Here is a 7,687-nt window from a genome sequence, read left to right on the forward strand (position 1 = left end):
CCGCGACATGCCGCGCCACCGCGTCCCCGCCCGCCGAGGTCGCTGAGCATGCGCAGACCCTGCCAGGCATGACCCCTGGAGCACAGAGCTCGAGCGCCCCAGCCGCACCAGGTGCTAGCAATCGAGAGCCGAACAGCGAAGGCCCTGCCTACCTACTCCGCTCCTTCCAGGAGCTGACCTTGTGTCCGGCGCCATTCTCATCTCAGCACCTTGAGGATGAAGACTGAAAATTCAAGCCCAGCCTGGGCATTTTACTAATTTAGCGAGACCCTGGCTCAAGATTTAAAAAAAAAATTTTTTTTTAAGGGCTGGTGATGTAGCTCAGTGCAAAGACCCTGGGCTCAACCACCATTATTGCGGGGCGGCGGGGGGGTCGTCGGAGGGGAGGAGGTGGAAATCTTTCCAGCTGAAAGGCTGATGGAGAAGGATCTCTATGTTGCACAAGCTGACCTCTAACTCCTGGACTCAAGGAATCCTCCCACCTCAGCCTCCCGAGTTCCCCAGTGCTGGATTAGGGACGCACACCACCGCGCCCCCCTCGCCTGTGTACTTCGCCCTCTTCGGTCCTGGGGATGGAACCCAGAGCCTTGCACGAGCCTTGCAAGCTTCCACCACTGAGCTATGCTCCCAGCCCCTACCCATGCCACCCTCATAGAGTCGCTTTCCTACCCTTGGAGCCTGAATTTCTAGGCCAGTAATGCAGATTCCTTGTGCTGTTACCTGCACAATCAACGATAGGTGGAAGCGATGTATGCAAGGTGTCACCGTGAGCATAAATGGTGTGAGGCGAATACTGCTCTTAAGATATGTAATAAAATAAAAAGATACCTTTTCCAAGCGGCATTCCATCCACAGCTTTTTTTTTTTTCATCCTGAGAAGAATGGGTCATTGAATTGGAAAACAAGAGTTCCAGCCCTAATGAGACTTGAAATGAGAAGCAGTCACGGCGTATTGGCACATCTCTCTACAAACATAGCAATTATATTAGACTTTTTTACTTGTGGTAGATGTCAGGTATTTTCATCGCCGTAAAGCAGTGACCTTCCACAGAGATGTGAGGCTTTAGAAAGTACATCAGAGAGTTACAGGGCCTCTTTCCTTCTATGACTAATTTTTCAACTTGGCTTCTTGAAACATATTCTACTTTTTAAAAAATCTCCCATGTGTTAACTGTGTCAAATAAAAAAGTGGAATCTCTGTTTAAATATTCAAAAGCTGAAGTGGAATATTTTACGTGATTATGGTCACTGATGTTACTGAGCGGTGAAAGAGGGCCTGTATACTATTAAGCACTGAAAAGCAATTATTTCTCCCGTGGAAAATTATTTCCACGGGAGAAATAATCACTAGTCTAAGTACTTTTTGTTTGTTTTTCAGTTTCAGGGATTGAACTCAGGACTTTGTGCTTGCCTAGCAGGCACAGCACCACTGAACTACATCCCTGTCCTTGTTTTGTTTTGTTTTGTTTTGTTTTGAGATGGGGGTCTCATTATGTAGTTCATTGGCCTTGCACTATGTAGCCCAGGCTGGCCACAAATTCATGGCAATCCTCCTACCTCAGCCTCCAGTGTATGTACCACCACACCCAGCTCTAAGTACGCTTTTAGTCGTGTACAGTATCTTAGAATAACGGCAGTTTTCTGGGACAGCTTGAAGAGTTTCTATTAATGAATAGATTTTTCAAAAAGGAATATCAGGACTTGCCAGGTTTTTTTCTGGTGTTAATTAAATTGATTCTTCCAATAAACTTTGACTGGATTCATGGTAATCCTCCACCCTTCCAAGTAGCTCAGCGCCAGAAAGGGAGATAGACTGTATCTCTAATCACCGCAATAAAAAGGCAAGAGAGACAGTTGACAAGTAGCAAATGCTTTGTGTCTTCCAAAATTCCTATGTTGGAACCCTAACGTAATGCTCTGTGAGATGTTATTCCAAAAATGACTGCAGTTATGGTTTATATCTAGATTTCCACAGACTCATGTGCTCATAGGTGGGACTCTGGGGAGGTGATAGGACCATGGGGTCCAGACCCTTATCAGCGGATTATGGCTGGGGTCGGTGTTGAGAAGCAAGCCTGGTGGGAGGATGGGAGTAGTCACTGTGGGCATGGCCTATGGCCTAGAAGGGTCGATCTTCCTCCCAGTTGATCTCTTTCTCTGCTTCCCACCATCTTCCCTGAGCTGCTTCTCCTCTGTGATGCCCTCTGCCATGACACCTTGCCTTCAAACCAAGGAACTGTGGAATGAAACCTCTACTGACTGTGAACTGAATAAACCGCTCCTTGTTTAACTTTTACTGTCAATACTATGTCTCGGTGACAAGAAGTAATGCAGATAACTGCCAATAAACTTTGCCAGATTAGAACCGACTGCTTAAGTGGGAAACTTGCTGAATAGAATTGAAGAAGACAAGCAAGTGAAACTAAAATGAACAGAGATAAAAAGGACGGGGGAAAAATGATGAATATGAAAAGCAGGCAGAAAAGATCAGTATACATACAATTAGTGTCCCTGAAAAAGAAAACTGAAGGGATTGACAGAACAGAAAATATATTTATAGATGAACTTTAATAAATTTTGGAGATAAAACCATAAATCTAAAATTTAAATGGATGTGCTAGGGATTTAGCTCAGTGATTCCACTGCCTGCCTTGTAACTGCAAGGTCCTGAGTTCAATTCCCAGTGCCAAAAAAAAAAAAGAAAAGAAAAAATTGAATGGGTTTGTCATGCCTAAGGAAAATTGACTTAAAAACAGTCCAGTTTCTGAAGTTATTGGACCTAAAAGATAAAGTGCACTTTAAGAAACCATGCTAAGGGCTGGGGATTTTGCTCAGTGGTTCCACCACCTGCCCAAAAGTGCAAGAACGCAAGTTCAATCCCAGATAGCAAAACAAACAAACAAACAAACAAACAAACAAAAACACGCTCAGTAGCTGGCTGTGATGGTGCACACCTGTAATCCCAGCACTGTGGAGGCTGAGACAGAAGGATCGCTGAGTGCAAGGCGAGCCTGGGCTACATAGTGGCTAGTTCAAGGCCACCCTGAACTACACAGTGAGATCCTGTCTGAAAAAAAAACAGGAGGTGGGGGAGTAAAGAAAAGAAACTATGGGCCAGGGATTTACCTCAATGGTTCCACTGCCTGCTTTGCAAGCATAAGGTACTGAGTTCAATCCCTAGCACCAAAAAGAAAAAAAGAAAACATGCAAAGTGATTAAGTAACTGAAAAGGAGGTTAGACTGGCCCAGCGTCTTTACAGCTATATTTGGTATTGGAAGACAGATGAGTACATTTTATCAGTCCTTATGAAAACAGAGTGTGACTTCAGAGAAAAAAAATTTTCTGAGGCAGAGTCTCACTATGTAGCTCAGGCTGGCCTTGATCTCACAGTGATCCTCCTGCTTCAGCCTCCCCTATGCTGGGTTGAGAGGTGTGCCCCACCACACCCTGCCATGTTTCCCCAGTAGTTGGCTGCTGAGATGGAAACATGAACAGGAAATTTGCTTCCTGATGCCAGTTCTGCTGCCTTCCCGCCTTCTCCCCCACTACCCCACAGTACAGGGGACTGAACTCAGGATTTTGTGCTCACCAGGCAGGTGTGGCAACACTAAACTACTCCTCCAGCCCTCGCCTTCTTTCCTGTGTAAACCTCCCTCCCAGCTGCCTGTCCTCTCCCAGACTGCCCCACACTGTCTTTGCCTCTGCCCTTCCGGTGACAGTGGTGCCACCGGAGATCCAGTGTCACCTCTTCCTCCCTGAGTCCGGCACTAGGGGACCAGGTTGGCCGCTAAGACAGAGGGCCTCGAAGCCAGGCCCTCGCCCATCACCACCAGGCCTTGGACACACTGCAGGTCCCAAAGGAGTGGCCAGCTATTGATTGGTTCTAGTCCCACCCTGTGAAGGATGGGGATCCACTGTCCACACACTCACCCACAGGTTCCTGCCCCTTGCTCTCCCTCCTGGCTCTTCTCCAGGCAGGGCCCTGCTGTAGGTACCTCCTACCTGGAGCAGGGGCAGGGACTCTGCCCTGAGGGAGGGTGGCTGCAGATCCTCGGGCAGGAGGAAGGAAGAGGGGAGTTCCCTGTGGACCCTGGCTGTCAAAATTTGAGAAGGCTGGAAAACAACTTGGCCAGGGCAATGTCTCTGGAAGGCCCCAGCCTGTTTCACCTGGGTGGGCTTCAGCAGGTTTGATCCTGGCTTCCAGGTTTTTTTTGAGACAGGGTCTCACTATGTAGTTGAGACGGAACTGGAATTCACTATGTAGCCCAGGCTGGGCTCGAACTCACAGCGATCCTCCTGCCTCAGCCTCCCGAGGCCTGGGATTATAGGCGTGTGCAACCATGCCCAGCCTCTGACTTCCAGGTTTTGTGTCACTGCCCACCCCTCACAAGCCCAGGTCAGCACTGACAATGAAGGCCACGAATTGTGGACAGAGTCCCTGTGTCCCCTGCAAGACAGCAGCATTAGCTGAGGTGGCCCCAGGAGGCCACGACATAAGAACAGCAGCATTATTCTGTTAAAATGCACACATCAGGCCATGCATTCTATTAACCAGGTCTAAGTATGCGGACTCTGTGTCTGTTAGAATTTAATTCCCACTGGGCATTGTGGTGTGAGCCTGTAATCCTAGCACTTGGGGAGGCTGAGGCAGGAAGATTGCTGTGAGTTTGAGGCCAGCCTGGACTATTAAGTGAGATCTTGTATAAAATCAGTATATATATATATATATATATATATATGGAAGTGGCATCTCATTGGAATTTTGGTTTGCATTTCTCTAATTGCGAGTGATGTTGATCAACCTTCTCTCTCTCTCTCTCTCTCTCTGTGGTGGGGGGGTTGAACTCACAGCCTCACATATACTAGGCAAGTGCTCTACAACTGAATGACATCCTCAGCCCTTTTAAAGATCAATTTTTGGGCCGGGGATTTAGCTCAGTGGTTCTGCTGCCTGCTTCCCAAGCATAAGGTCTTGAGTTTGATCCCCGATACCCCACACAAAAATTAATTTTTTTTGACAGGGTCTTGCATTACTGCCTCAACTGACCTTGAACTGCAACCCCCCTGCCCCGTGTCAGCCTCCTGAGTAGTGGGGTTCAAGCATGCAACACAACCAGCTTGCTGTGCTGTTACAACCAAGAAATCATTGACGAGTCCAATATCATAATGCTTTTTCACTATATCTAAGAACTATATAGCTTTAACTATTGTATTTAGATATTTGATCAATTTGAAATTAATCTGTATTTTTTTAGGTAAGGTCCAATTTCATTATTCTTTTCTTTTTTTTTTCTTTTTTAGTACCAGGGGTTGAACTTGGGTCCTTACACTTGCAAAGCAGGCTGCAGGACCACTGAGCTAAATCCCCCGCCCAACTTCATTATTCTGCATGTGGATATCCAATTTTCCCAAAAACACGTTTGGAAAGACTGTTCTTTCCTCATTGAGTAATCTTGGCTCCCTTGTTGAAAATCAACAGGCTACATATGAGTTTATTCCTGGACTCTTGTTCCAGCTGGAGTGGCCTAAAATGTGTGTCCTTGCGCCAGGCAGAACAAGTGTTTTGATTCTGTAGCTTTGTAACAAGTGCTAGAATAAAAAAGAGTCCTCCAATATTTTTTTTGGTTTTTTTTCTGGTACTGGAGATCGAACTAGGGTCCTTATGCTTGCGAGGCAAAGGGCAGAACCACTGAGCTAAATCCCCAGCCATGAGAGTCCTCCAATCTTAACAAAATTGAAATAATAGAAATTATACAATGTATGCAGTCAAGCCCTAAGTGAATTAAACTATTAAAAATCAAAAACAAAAAGTAATTGAAAAGGGCCAGGAATTTAGCTCAGTGGTTCCACTTCCTGCCTCGCGAGTACAAGGTCCCAAGTTCGATCCCTGGTACCAAAAAAAAAAAAAAAAAAAAGGAATTGATTGTTCTGTTACCAGGGATCGAATTTGGGTCCTTGTGCTTGCAAAGCAGGCGGTGGAACCACTGAGCTAAATTCCCAGCCCCCCAAAAAGGAATTGAAAGCTCTGGAATATGTGGGAATTAAACATCACACTTCTAAATAACATGGAGGGCAAAAAAGAAATCTTGAGAATATTTTAAATATTGTGAACTAAATCAAAATACAGCTTACCAATTAATAGCAATATGGATGTAATGATTTGTTGTTGTTGTTTTGAGACAGGGTCTCACTATGTTGTTCAGGCTGGCCTTGAACTCACTATATAGTCTAGGCTGTCCTTGAACTCATAATGATCCTCCTGCCTCAGCCTCCCAAGTGCTGGATAACAGGTGTATACCATCATGCCCAGCTACTATAGAAAATTTTAAATTTTGATCACACACACAAAGTAAAAAATAAACTCACCAATATTTGTGGGATACACTGAAAGTAGTACTTAGAGGGGAAATTTGTACCATTACATGTAGATATTAGACAAGAAATAAGATGTAAAAGATTAATCATCTAAGCTTGTTTTAGGAAATTACCAAGAGAAAATTGAACTCAAAACAAGTAGGAAGTAACAAATAATAATTAGAACAGAAATTAATAAAATTGAAAACAGGAAATTAGTAAAGAAAATTAATGAAGCCAAAAGATGGTTTTTGAAAAAAATTTTAAAAGACAAAAACAAGGCTCCAGCCAGGCTAACTCTGGGGGGAAAAAAAAGAACACACATGACTAATGTCAGAAATGGAAGCGGGGACATCAGTACAGGTCCCACAGACACTGACAGGACAATGAAGGCAACTGTCACAGCTCTACACCCAGGCCTGGGCAACATCCAGAGGCCCTTGGGTCCTGCCCTGAAGCCATACAAACAGGGGCACCTGCAGCTGCAGCTTGGCCCCCAGAGGGCCCACTGCCCCTACTTAAAGGTGCTGTTGGTGTTTTACTGGAAATGTGAACTCTTAGGGGTACAGGACCGGCCTAGGACTCTGCCTGACACCTGCTTGGTCTCTGTTCTCCCTGTTAGAAGAGGGTGGGAGATGAAAAAAAGGCCCAGGACTTTTGCAGGAGTTTCCAAATGGTTGGTAGTGTTTACCAAATGGGGATTTCTAGCAACAGCAACAAAAATAGCTCAAAGCAAGACCCTTATCTATTGCAGTACAGGTATTCAAAATATGCAAAGAACTCTTAAAATTCAGCAATAGGAAAATGACTCAATTTAAAAATGGGTGAGGGGCTGGGGATTTAGCTCAGTGGTTCTGGCACCTGCTTTGCAAGTGCAAGGACATGAATTCTATCCCCGATACAAAAACAAAAAAAAACAAAAAACTAACAAACAAAAGAAAAATGTGAAAAGGGGCGGGGGATTTAGCTCAGTGGTGACATGACTGACTCAAAGTGCAAAGTCCTGAGTTTGATCCCCAGTACCAAGCTGGGTGTGGTAGTGCACACCTGTAATCCCAGCCCTTGAGAGGCCGAGGCAGAAAGATCACCATGAGTTTGAGACTAGCCTAGGCTGCATAGTGCAGTGTGTTCAAGGTCACTCTGGCCTACACAGCAAGAATGTGACTCAAAAAAACAACAACAACAAAAGAGACCTCAATAGACACCTTATCAAAAACATATAGTTGGCAAATAAAGAATGCTCGCCGGGCGTGGTAGCGCACGTCTGTAATCCCAGCACTCGGGAGGCTGAGGCAGGAGGATCACTGTGAGTTCCAGACCAGCCTGGGCTAC

This window comes from Fukomys damarensis, unplaced genomic scaffold (assembly GCF_012274545.1).
Source record: "Fukomys damarensis isolate Sample0158 unplaced genomic scaffold, DMR_v1.0_HiC HiC_scaffold_7, whole genome shotgun sequence".
Lineage (NCBI taxonomy): Eukaryota > Metazoa > Chordata > Mammalia > Rodentia > Bathyergidae > Fukomys > Fukomys damarensis.